Source organism: Ictidomys tridecemlineatus, unplaced genomic scaffold (genome assembly GCF_052094955.1).
Source record: "Ictidomys tridecemlineatus isolate mIctTri1 unplaced genomic scaffold, mIctTri1.hap1 Scaffold_3699, whole genome shotgun sequence".
Taxonomy (NCBI): domain Eukaryota; kingdom Metazoa; phylum Chordata; class Mammalia; order Rodentia; family Sciuridae; genus Ictidomys; species Ictidomys tridecemlineatus.
The window spans coordinates 94,655-105,927 of record NW_027522473.1 but is presented as its reverse complement, the minus strand read 5'-3'; the positions used below and the strand labels follow the sequence as shown (position 1 = coordinate 105,927).

Sequence of the window (11,273 nt, the reverse complement as noted above, 5' to 3'; positions counted from 1 at the left end):
GGGCGGCCCTGAGTGTGGAGGGGAGCCCGCCCTGGTGCTGGGGGTGGGGGCGGGGGTGGGGTCGGGGCGGGGATCAGGCTTCCTTAGTTCCTGGGGGTGAGCACCCCTCCCTTCGGCGGTGCTGGGCCCGGCCTGCTGGCCCTGGGCGAGCGCCCCAGGCGGCCTGGCCGGCAGTTTCCTGGGCGCTCTGGGCCCTGCTGGTGAGCGCCCCTTGTCCTCCGGGGCCCGCGGGTGAGCGCCCCTCGCCCGCGGGTCCTCGGTGTGCCCGGGCCTCTGGGGTTAGCCCCCCAGGCGCGCCAGGGAGCAGTGGCCTCTGGGGCCCGCGGGTGAGCGCCCCTCGCCCGCTGGTCCCCAGTGTCCTCTGTGTCCCCAGGCTGAGCGCCCCCGGCTGGGTCCCCTCTGGGTCCTGAGGGGTGAGCGCCCCTCGCCCAGCAGTGCCCAGTGGGTCTCCTCTGGGGCCCGTGGCTGGTGCCCCTCCCTCGCCAGTGCTCAGTCTGCCCTGGGCCCTGTGGGTGAGCGCCCCTCGCCCGCCAGGGCTCAGTGTCCTCTGGGCCTGTGGGGGAGTTCCCCTTGCCCGCCAGGGCCCAGTCTCCTCTGAGCGCTAAGGCCGCCTGGCGCCTGGGGAGTGAACTGTGTGGCTGGGGTCTTTCTCTCCCAGCCTGGGACACCCTCTTTGGCCTGAGGGGTGAAGAGTCCCTGTGGAGGAAGCCACCCCCGGAGACTTGGAGCAAGGTGGAGAGCTCCAACTGGCAAACACCTGGCTTTTGGCCTCTGGTGCGGCCCTGCAGGCAGGCTTGTGCTGGAAACCTGCGACCCTGAGAAAGAACACTGTCAGGGGATCTCAAGTCCAAGGGCACCCAGGACCCGGATCCATCCCGCCGGACACACCATTTTCTGGCCTTTGGGCCCAGGGGGCTGCGCTCCTGTGCACGACCCCAACCTGCCCGGGATCGCGGAGGTCCCTGGCACCAGTGGATGCGGGGCCAGTTTCCAAGGCCTGTGGGGATCACCTGGGACGCGCCACCGGGCGCGCTCCCACCGGGCGCGCTCTGGGCCCCAGGGAAGAACCCTGTGGGACCCTTGGATCCGGAGCAACGGCCACCTGGGCAGGAGCCAGGGGGGAGATTTGGCAGAGGACCTCTCCCCACCCTCATGGAGGACCTGCTGAGACCCGTGAAAAGGGCACCACTGTGGCACCCTGGCCCAGGTAAGGGAGACTTGGGGCTGAGGGCATCTCCGCAAAAGGAGCCCAGGACTCTGAGCCCCGTGGGTGAGCGCCCCTCGCCCACAGGCACTCATTCTCCAGGGTTGCTGCTGCTGCGGGTGAGCTCCCTCAGCCCCCCAGCGCTCAGGCTGCTGCTCGGGGTCCTGGGGGTGAGCGCCCCTCACCCAGCAGTGCTCCGGGCGGCCCTGAGTGTGGAGGGGAGCCCGCCCTGGTGCTGGGGGTGGGGGCGGGGGTGGGGTCGGGGCGGGGATCAGGCTTCCTTAGTTCCTGGGGGTGAGCACCCCTCCCTTCGGCGGTGCTGGGCCCGGCCTGCTGGCCCTGGGCGAGCGCCCCAGGCGGCCTGGCCGGCAGTTTCCTGGGCGCTCTGGGCCCTGCTGGTGAGCGCCCCTTGTCCTCCGGGGCCCGCGGGTGAGCGCCCCTCGCCCGCGGGTCCTCGGTGTGCCCGGGCCTCTGGGGTTAGCCCCCCAGGCGCGCCAGGGAGCAGTGGCCTCTGGGGCCCGCGGGTGAGCGCCCCTCGCCCGCTGGTCCCCAGTGTCCTCTGTGTCCCCAGGCTGAGCGCCCCCGGCTGGGTCCCCTCTGGGTCCTGAGGGGTGAGCGCCCCTCGCCCAGCAGTGCCCAGTGGGTCTCCTCTGGGGCCCGTGGCTGGTGCCCCTCCCTCGCCAGTGCTCAGTCTGCCCTGGGCCCTGTGGGTGAGCGCCCCTCGCCCGCCAGGGCTCAGTGTCCTCTGGGCCTGTGGGGGAGTTCCCCTTGCCCGCCAGGGCCCAGTCTCCTCTGAGCGCTAAGGCCGCCTGGCGCCTGGGGAGTGAACTGTGTGGCTGGGGTCTTTCTCTCCCAGCCTGGGACACCCTCTTTGGCCTGAGGGGTGAAGAGTCCCTGTGGAGGAAGCCACCCCCGGAGACTTGGAGCAAGGTGGAGAGCTCCAACTGGCAAACACCTGGCTTTTGGCCTCTGGTGCGGCCCTGCAGGCAGGCTTGTGCTGGAAACCTGCGACCCCGAGAGAACACTGTTAGGGGATCTCCAGTCCAAGGGCACCCAGGACCCGGATCCATCCCGCCGGACACACCATTTTCTGGCCTTTGGGCCCAGGGGGCTGCGCTCCTGTGCACGACCCCAACCTGCCCGGGATCGCGGAGGTCCCTGGCACCAGTGGATGCGGGGCCAGTTTCCAAGGCCTGTGGGGATCACCTGGGACGCGCCACCGGGCGCGCTCCCACCGGGCGCGCTCTGGGCCCCAGGGAAGAACCCTGTGGGACCCTTGGATCCGGAGCAACGGCCACCCGGGCAGGAGCCAGGGGGGAGATTTGGCAGAGGACCTCTCCCCACCCTCATGGAGGACCTGCTGAGACCCGTGAAAAGGGCACCACTGTGGCACCCTGGCCCAGGTAAGGGAGACTTGGGGCTGAGGGCATCTCCGCAAAAGGAGCCCAGGACTCTGAGCCCCGTGGGTGAGCGCCCCTCGCCCACAGGCACTCATTCTCCAGGGTTGCTGCTGCGGGTGAGCTCCCTCAGCCCCCCAGCGCTCAGGCTGCTGCTCGGGGTCCTGGGGGTGAGCGCCCCTCACCCAGCAGTGCTCCGGGCGGCCCTGAGTGTGGAGGGGAGCCGCCCTGGCGCTCGGGGTGGGGGTGGGGGGGGGTGGGGGCGGGGGATCAGGCTTCCTTAGTTCCTGGGGGTGAGCACCCCTCCCTTCGGCGGTGCTGGGCCTGGCCTGCTGGCCCTGGGCGAGCGCCCCAGGCGGCCTGGCCGGCAGTTTCCTGGGCGCTCTGGGCCCTGCTGGTGAGCGCCCCTTGTCCTCCGGGGCCCGCGGGTGAGCGCCCCTCGCCCGCGGGTCCTCGGTGTGCCCGGGCCTCTGGGGTTAGCCCCCAGGCGCGCCAGGGAGCAGTGGCCTCTGGGGCCCGCGGGTGAGCGCCCCTCGCCCGCTGGTCCCCAGTGTCCTCTGTGTCCCCAGGCTGAGCGCCCCCGGCTGGGTCCCCTCTGGGTCCTGAGGGGTGAGCGCCCCTCGCCCAGCAGTGCCCAGTGGGTCTCCTCTGGGGCCCGTGGCTGGTGCCCCTCCCTCGCCAGTGCTCAGTCTGCCCTGGGCCCTGTGGGTGAGCGCCCCTCGCCCGCCAGGGCTCAGTGTCCTCTGGGCCTGTGGGGGAGTTCCCCTTGCCCGCCAGGGCCCAGTCTCCTCTGAGCGCTAAGGCCGCCTGGCGCCTGGGGAGTGAACTGTGTGGCTGGGGTCTTTCTCTCCCAGCCTGGGACACCCTCTTTGGCCTGAGGGGTGAAGAGTCCCTGTGGAGGAAGCCACCCCCGGAGACTTGGAGCAAGGTGGAGAGCTCCAACTGGCAAACACCTGGCTTTTGGCCTCTGGTGCGGCCCTGCAGGCAGGCTTGTGCTGGAAACCTGCGACCCCGAGAGAACACTGTTAGGGGATCTCCAGTCCAAGGGCACCCAGGACCCGGATCCATCCCGCCGGACACACCATTTTCTGGCCTTTGGGCCCAGGGGGCTGCGCTCCTGTGCACGACCCCAACCTGCCCGGGATCGCGGAGGTCCCTGGCACCAGTGGATGCGGGGCCAGTTTCCAAGGCCTGTGGGGATCACCTGGGACGCGCCACCGGGCGCGCTCCCACCGGGCGCGCTCTGGGCCCCAGGGAAGAACCCTGTGGGACCCTTGGATCCGGAGCAACGGCCACCCGGGCAGGAGCCAGGGGGGAGATTTGGCAGAGGACCTCTCCCCACCCTCATGGAGGACCTGCTGAGACCCGTGAAAAGGGCACCACTGTGGCACCCTGGCCCAGGTAAGGGAGACTTGGGGCTGAGGGCATCTCCGCAAAAGGAGCCCAGGACTCTGAGCCCCGTGGGTGAGCGCCCCTCGCCCACAGGCACTCATTCTCCAGGGTTGCTGCTGCGGGTGAGCTCCCTCAGCCCCCCAGCGCTCAGGCTGCTGCTCGGGGTCCTGGGGGTGAGCGCCCCTCACCCAGCAGTGCTCCGGGCGGCCCTGAGTGTGGAGGGGAGCCGCCCTGGCGCTCGGGGTGGGGGTGGGGGGGGGGTGGGGGCGGGGGATCAGGCTTCCTTAGTTCCTGGGGGTGAGCACCCCTCCCTTCGGCGGTGCTGGGCCTGGCCTGCTGGCCCTGGGCGAGCGCCCCAGGCGGCCTGGCCGGCAGTTTCCTGGGCGCTCTGGGCCCTGCTGGTGAGCGCCCCTTGTCCTCCGGGGCCCGCGGGTGAGCGCCCCTCGCCCGCGGGTCCTCGGTGTGCCCGGGCCTCTGGGGTTAGCCCCCCAGGCGCGCCAGGGAGCAGTGGCCTCTGGGGCCCGCGGGTGAGCGCCCCTCGCCCGCTGGTCCCCAGTGTCCTCTGTGTCCCCAGGCTGAGCGCCCCCGGCTGGGTCCCCTCTGGGTCCTGAGGGGTGAGCGCCCCTCGCCCAGCAGTGCCCAGTGGGTCTCCTCTGGGGCCCGTGGCTGGTGCCCCTCCCTCGCCGGTGCTCAGTCTGCCCTGGGCCCTGTGGGTGAGTGCCCCTCGCCCGCCAGGGCTCAGTGTCCTCTCTTTCTCTAGTCCTAGTGCTCCTGGGTCAGTCCCCTCAGGGTCCTGAGGGGTGAGCGCCCTTCTCTCAGTAGTTTTTAGTGGGTCTTCTCTGAGGCCTGTGGTGTATGTCTGGGCTCTGTTGGTGAGTGCTTTTTGCCTTCCAGTGTCCTCCTCTGTCTTCATCCTAGGTCCTCTTCTTTACTGGGCTCTCATTCACTCTGGTCTGCCTGCTCAGTCACCTGGACTCTTTTGAGTATTTCCTTTTTTGCTTGTTTTTTTAGAGCTTATTATGTCATTTCTTTTGGGTTCTTGAGATACTGGGTGTTTGAATTTCTTGGCTGCCCATGGTGCGGTGCATGGCTGCTCTAAATGTGTAGCTGACCTTCATGGCCCAGCTTGTGATGCTTGCTGGAGACATTTGGCTGTCCTGGCTGTTCCTTCCTGGAGGAAGTGTTGGGGTTTGAGAGTGGGTTCTCCTTTCCCATCTTGAGTGCAGCATTTTGGGGACATACTCGCCAAGTTCTGCTCTGTACCCAGTCGAGGAGCAGCACTGAGGGGAGGAACAAGAGCTCCAGGCCTAGCAGGTGAGTGGGGAAAGGATCTGAGTGGGGTGGGCCTGGGCCCTGCTTTGTCCGGGGCCTCACCCAGTGGTGTGCCATGCCCCTTAGCTCTGGTGGGACTTCAGAGGTCACCAGTGGGCCCCTCCCTGCACCCGACCTGTGGTTCCATTGGATGTGGATCAGCAGGCTTTCTGAAGAGCACTTGTGTGCTCATTATTAACTTCACTGGTACATGCACTTCACAAGTCATCTTAAAATAAACGTCTCTTGATTGTAAATTCCACAGATCAAGGGCTTTTCACCAAATGCTTCAGTTCTGGCTGGACTTTTGTATCTGTAGCCAGGTGATGGTTGCCACAGAACTACCATAGATGAGATCAATCTCATAGCAAATGCTTCACTGCTATCTGATTCAAGAGAATTTGCTTGTGGTGTTCACTGGCTGATATTGAGTGTAGTTCTGACAAGAATGTTGACTGATAATTTCATTTATACATAAGACAAAAACAAAGTAAGCGGAACATTCATGTGTATTGCACTACTTTTTGTAGGGCAAAGGGGTGTTCTGCGTTGAATGGATGCCAGTGTTGAGTACTGGACGTGTAGTTCCACATACTTTTGTAGCTATTCACAATGGAATAGCTACAGACATAAACATTCCTGCATTATTAACCTTTTCTCCATCTCATCATTAAATTGAGACAATTATCAAAACAGCAAACCAGCCTGCAACAGGTGGTGATTGCCGATTTTCCTTTTGTAGATGCCTCATGTGACCTGTACTCTGCATGGCTAGGAAGGGACCTGGAGTAGAGCACGCCATGTTTGCAACTGAAAAAGACTCAGGTGATAGCAAGACTCGGTGGAGAGATCCCCAGGTCATAAGCCATGAGAATAGCAGGGAACAGGAGGCCCGGAGTCTGGTCCTAGCAGCCTAGGCTGGGCTGAAATGTCCAAGCATGAGCCCTGCCATGGCCAAGCATGGCTTCTCCACACATGTTCCCAGGCACAAGGAAATATGCACATGGCATTGAGGCAGGATGCAGCAGAGCTGGCAGGGTTTGGGGCCACAGGGCCAGCTCTGTCCTACAGCCCAGCTGTGAAGGCTAATACCCGTTTGCTGTCTCCCCTGCTTCCATCCAGCTTCCAGAGCTGCTCCCCTTCCCCAGGCTTCTCCTGGCTCTCTGGTCCCTCCAAATGACTCTTCTCCTGGAGCCTCCACCACTGCTTCCCTCTAGAAGAACCCAAACCAAAGATCACAGCTTGGCTTGGGCTCTGCAGGGCTCCTCTGAACCTGAAGTTAGAATTTAAGAAAACCATATATACCTTCATTCAGAGCAACCAACAGGACTTTCAGGAGAAAAAGAAACTGCTGAAACTGAGAGATGGGCAAACACATCCACCTTAGTAGGGCTTTAGGATCTGGCACTCAGAAACACAAATAAAAGCAAAGCCACCCTCTAATCAGCAAAGTCATTTCTTAAAATGAAAATATCAAGTGTCACTGAGGATGAGTTGAAATGGATATTTCCAAATAAACTACAGGCCAAGAAGCTAGTAGAAACTATATGGAAAGTAAGTTCATAACTGGACCAGCACACAACACAGCCTCAGCACACATGCCTTGGGCTCAATAATGCAGATGGAAACAATCAGAAGGAACTCTGGCTCACTTGTCCACTTCTAGAAATTGTAAAGCACTTGAAAGGGGCAGGAGGAAGTGTTTATCCAGTAAGGCAGGATGAGCCCATGAATTGGGCAGTGCAGTATGATAAGAAAATTCTGTTTCAGACCCAGGGAGGAAACTCCATGTGATGAACAGTGAAGGTGAAGGAGCTGAGAAGCTGGACAGAGTGGGCAGAACATGGTGCAGCTGCACAGAAGGCCACAGGGAGCAGGAACAGACCCAGCTGTCAGACCGTCTCAGGACAAGGCACCCCCTCTCTGCACAGTTCTGGTTCTGAAGTTTTGCCCTTGGAGTTGTGTCCCTTTGTCCACAGGTACGTGTCTGTGGATATGATGCGTGCATTCATTAGCTGGTCTTGGGGAAAGTCTATTTGTCTACTAGATGGTATATAGCAGCCTTTCCCACACAGGCCTCTGCCCTGGCTGCTTGCCCTGTGCCTCCAGAGCCCTGCACTGCTGCCTGCCACTCTCTGAAGCTCTCTCCCAGTAGCCCTGGAGCATTCTTTTTGTTTTGTTTTGTTTTTTAGACAGAGAGAGAGAGAGAGAGAGAGAGAGAGAGAGAGAGAGAGAGAGAGAGAGAATTTTTTAATATTTATTTTTTAGTTTTTGGTGGACACAACATCTTTATTATATTTTTATGTGGTGCTGAGGATCGAACCCAGTGGCCTGCACATGCCATCGCGCTATGGCTTGAGCCACATCCCCAGCCCACCCCCCTGGAGCATTCTTGTGCAAGCTCCATCCCTCAGCCAGACCTGCAGGCCACCCTCAAGAAGGGCACAGCCACAGAGCTGGCACCATCACCCTCCAGAACAAGCAGGGCTCTCTCTTGAGCTGCAGGACTGGCCTCTGCCCCAGCACCCAGCTCAAGGCATGTGACTGAGCCTCCTTTTGCAGGAGGAGAGAGGCAGTAGGATTGGAGGGACACAGGGAGAGGATGTGAGCACAGAGCAAGTCGGCTGTGTGGGAGCAGGAACTGAGGGGCACTGGGAAGGGACTTCATAGGTCTGGTCTGACTTGAAAAGGCACACGGGTAGGAAGAGCTTCTGGCTCCATCCTGGGGTAAAACTGGGGAGTAAAGAGCTTTCCTAAGTTGAGAGCTTTTTTCCTGCCCTGAGTCAGCAGGATGTTCGACACACCTGATGTCATGGACCACCTGCCTCAAGTCTGTAAGGGAGCAGGGATCCCCTCAGTTTCCAAATGGCAAAGGTGCTCAGGGGATTGGTGTGACTTTGTCAGTGGAACTCAAGCAACGAGGGGCAGACCAGGTACCAGAATCCAGGCCCATCTGCCCCCCGGGCCCATGCTCTGTGTGGTACTAGCAGCACCCTCCAGGGAAGGATGCAGACAGGGGCCGGTTAAGGAGAGTCTGAGTCCTGTCCTGTGGCCTAGGAGGCTGTTCTGCCTGACTGTTCCAGTGAGATGACAGGCGCTTTACCAAGCAGCTAACCCCAAGGGAGCTCCATGGGTTGGAGGGCTCATTCAGAGACTTGGACATACCTAGACTGAAGTTAAATCTAGGAGCACACAGAAGCCTGTGTAAACAGAGTAGGATAAGTCACAAGGCCAAGGGTCCATACAAGACTAAAAGCCCAGACCAAGTCCAGGCTGAGCTGAGCCAGGTCAAGACAAAACAAATGCCAAGATAAAGACCAGGGCAACCCCATCCTAGACACACCTGAGCCAAGCTCAGCTGACAGCGGACAGGCAGCAGGACCAGGCGTGCTGAGGAAGAGACACGCGTGGTGTGCTGGGTACTCGCTTCCTCCACAGGCAGGTCTGGGATCATCCTGGATCCTAATGCTGGCTCTTGGCACATCAGTGTGTGGCTGCAGATTGTGCTGCTGACCAGGCCTGAGATGATGGGTCTAGTCCATAGATGACAGGGATAGACTGATGGGGGGACTATAACTAGAGAAAAGATCTGATCCCCATGGCTTGAGGGATGACACTGACCTGAGAGGTTCTTATTTCTGCCCTTCTAGGAAAAAAGTGGCTGTAGACAAGCCATCTTCACATGGAAAGGCAGCCTTGGCTCTTTTGGAAAATCCGACTGCAGATGTCCCCTGCCCTAAGACAATGGCCTTGCTCAGCCCTGCCATGTGGAAAGGAGGCGAAGGCCAATGTGACCCTGGTCAGAGGTGGAGTGGAGGTGTCTACCAAGTGCCTCCTGATCAGCTTCAGCAGTGGAGTGCTCAAGGTTTGGCTGCTCTGATGGGCTCCATCTCCCTGCTCACAGACTGCAGAGATGCCCACCTGGCTCCGGGGCTGAGGTCTCCTGTGCGTCTCCATGCAGCCCACCGCTTCCTCCTGCTCTCACCTTCTCCACCTTCCCCAATGACGTGTGCTGTTTTGTAACACAATAAAGATAGAATTTAATTGCAGATAAAATGTTTTCCCAAAGACCCTGAGTGTGAGTTTGTAGCCACCGTCTCTGGGTCACTCTGCTGATGCCTCATTGACCCCACATCTGGGGCCTCTGGGAGCCTGTTCCTGATCACAGATGGACTCCCAGCTAGAGCCGCTGGATCCACACTTTTAAGGGGGAGGATGAGGCCCAGGAGGTGCAGGAGCTCTGAGCTCTAGCATTAGAGAAAGTGTCTGGGTTTTGGCATCGAAATCAGGTGTAGGTAGCCCAAGGGTGAATGAGGAGAGAGTGAGGGCTCAGATGGCAAAGTTCTCCATGCACCCAGGGTTGGGAGGATGGGGAATGAGATGGCAGGTGGGTCTGAGCACCTGCTATGAGCCCCATGGCCTCACAAACGTCCTCAGTGACCTTCATGGTGAATACCCAGAGAGCCCTAGAGAAAAGTAGGGTCCTGGGAACTTGCACAGGACAGTGACTGCAGCCAGGGTGCCTGGAGCCTGGGGCTGGGCAGGAGGGCACCTGCTTATCAGGCTGGCTCCACACTGCAAGCCCTCCCGGTGCTACACCTGGCAGACCCCAGGCAGGTGCTTCAGGACTCAGGTAAATGCTTATCCTGGGAACCGCTCTTTCTAAGCGTGTTTTGTTGCTCAAATTTGGCAAAAATTTGGTCTTTTGACACTGACTCTTAACAGTCTGCGTCCCTTTCCCTTTGACAAGATCATTTAGATCAGTCTAAATGATGGGACAAGTCCATCCTGGTGACATGTGCTCAGACCACTTGGTGGACAATCAGTAATGTCTTCAGAAAAAATTATTCAGAGACGCGGGAATTGTCAGAATGAAGATGGCCCAAACCAGGTGTTGTCAAGGCTTGGAGCAGGGTTCCCATGTCCTCCACTAGGTGCAGCCAGTGGACGTCTTTGCAGGTTGGCTTTTTCACTCTCCAGTTTTGGGTGCCCTTGAGGGGATCTTGGCATCACCCCCTCAATAAAGGGCCAGATGACATGGAGCCCGGCATCCCTCAGGACTTTGGGATGGACAAGGCGGAGGACAGTGACACCGCCCAATTAAAATCAGAAATTTTCGAAGAAAAGCTCCTAGTTACTTTTTTCTCAGTCCCTGCCACTTCCTGCCATGTAGCAGCTCCCTGCAGGCTAGCATTCCTTGTCCAGGATGGAAGCATTTGCCAGGCAAAGCCCAGGCTCAGGAAGAAAAGTAGGGCTGGAGGGGACTGACCATGCTCCTTAGCAGAGTCCCCAGGGCCCGCCCATCTGTGTCCCCAGGCTTCCTTCCTGTAGGTGGCAGTGTTTGTGGGACAGGCAGATGCAGGTCAGCTTCTTCCACTGTTTTGGCCAAATTGTGATTAAATTCATTTTTCCTTTTTACGTTGTCTTCTCCTAGTTCTGATGTTGGCCAATACCCAGTCAATCAGCAGGGACTGCAGATTCTTGGGCCCCAGGAAGACAAAAGTTCTTCTCCTGTGCCTATGACCCTGCTGGGACTCCCAAGTGTCCCCAGGCTACTGACCTTGGGCCCCTCACTGAGGTGCTGTCCATGTTCCCTGCACATCCAGTGGCCATGAGCAGCCTGGACCTGCAGTGTCTGAGCTTCCAGGGTCTCTTCAGTGCCCTCCTGGACGCCCACATTTCTTCCCTTCTCCTCCTCTGCCAGACTCCCACAGCAAGTCCTCCTGAGGGCAGAGCCCCACCTTCCCAGGCCCCCCCAAGCTGCTCCTGGGCTTTGGGGCAGGTCACTGGGGCACAGTCATTGGGGGCACAGTTGGAGGGAGATTCCAGAGAGGAGGGCCACCCTTCTGCCCCCCATCTGCTCTGAGAGCTCTGTGCTGTTTCCAAGGCCTGGAGTCACCTATGGCCTAGACCAGATGGGTGAAGTGGCTGAGGGAGGCCATGCCATCCAGGAGGCAGGGAAGGCTCTG

The 11,273-nt window shown here is 60.1% G+C and overlaps 1 long non-coding RNA gene across 1 annotated transcript; it reads left to right on the top strand.

Moving 5' to 3' along the window:
- The first annotated feature begins 4,603 nt into the window (after positions 1 to 4,603).
- LOC120884549 (uncharacterized) lies at positions 4,604 to 9,348 on the top strand. Its single transcript, XR_013433071.1, has 4 exons — positions 4,604 to 5,307; positions 6,047 to 6,129; positions 7,075 to 7,283; positions 8,955 to 9,348. It is a non-coding gene; the product is annotated as an uncharacterized LOC120884549 (long non-coding RNA).
- Positions 9,349 to 11,273: the final 1,925 nt, after the last annotated feature.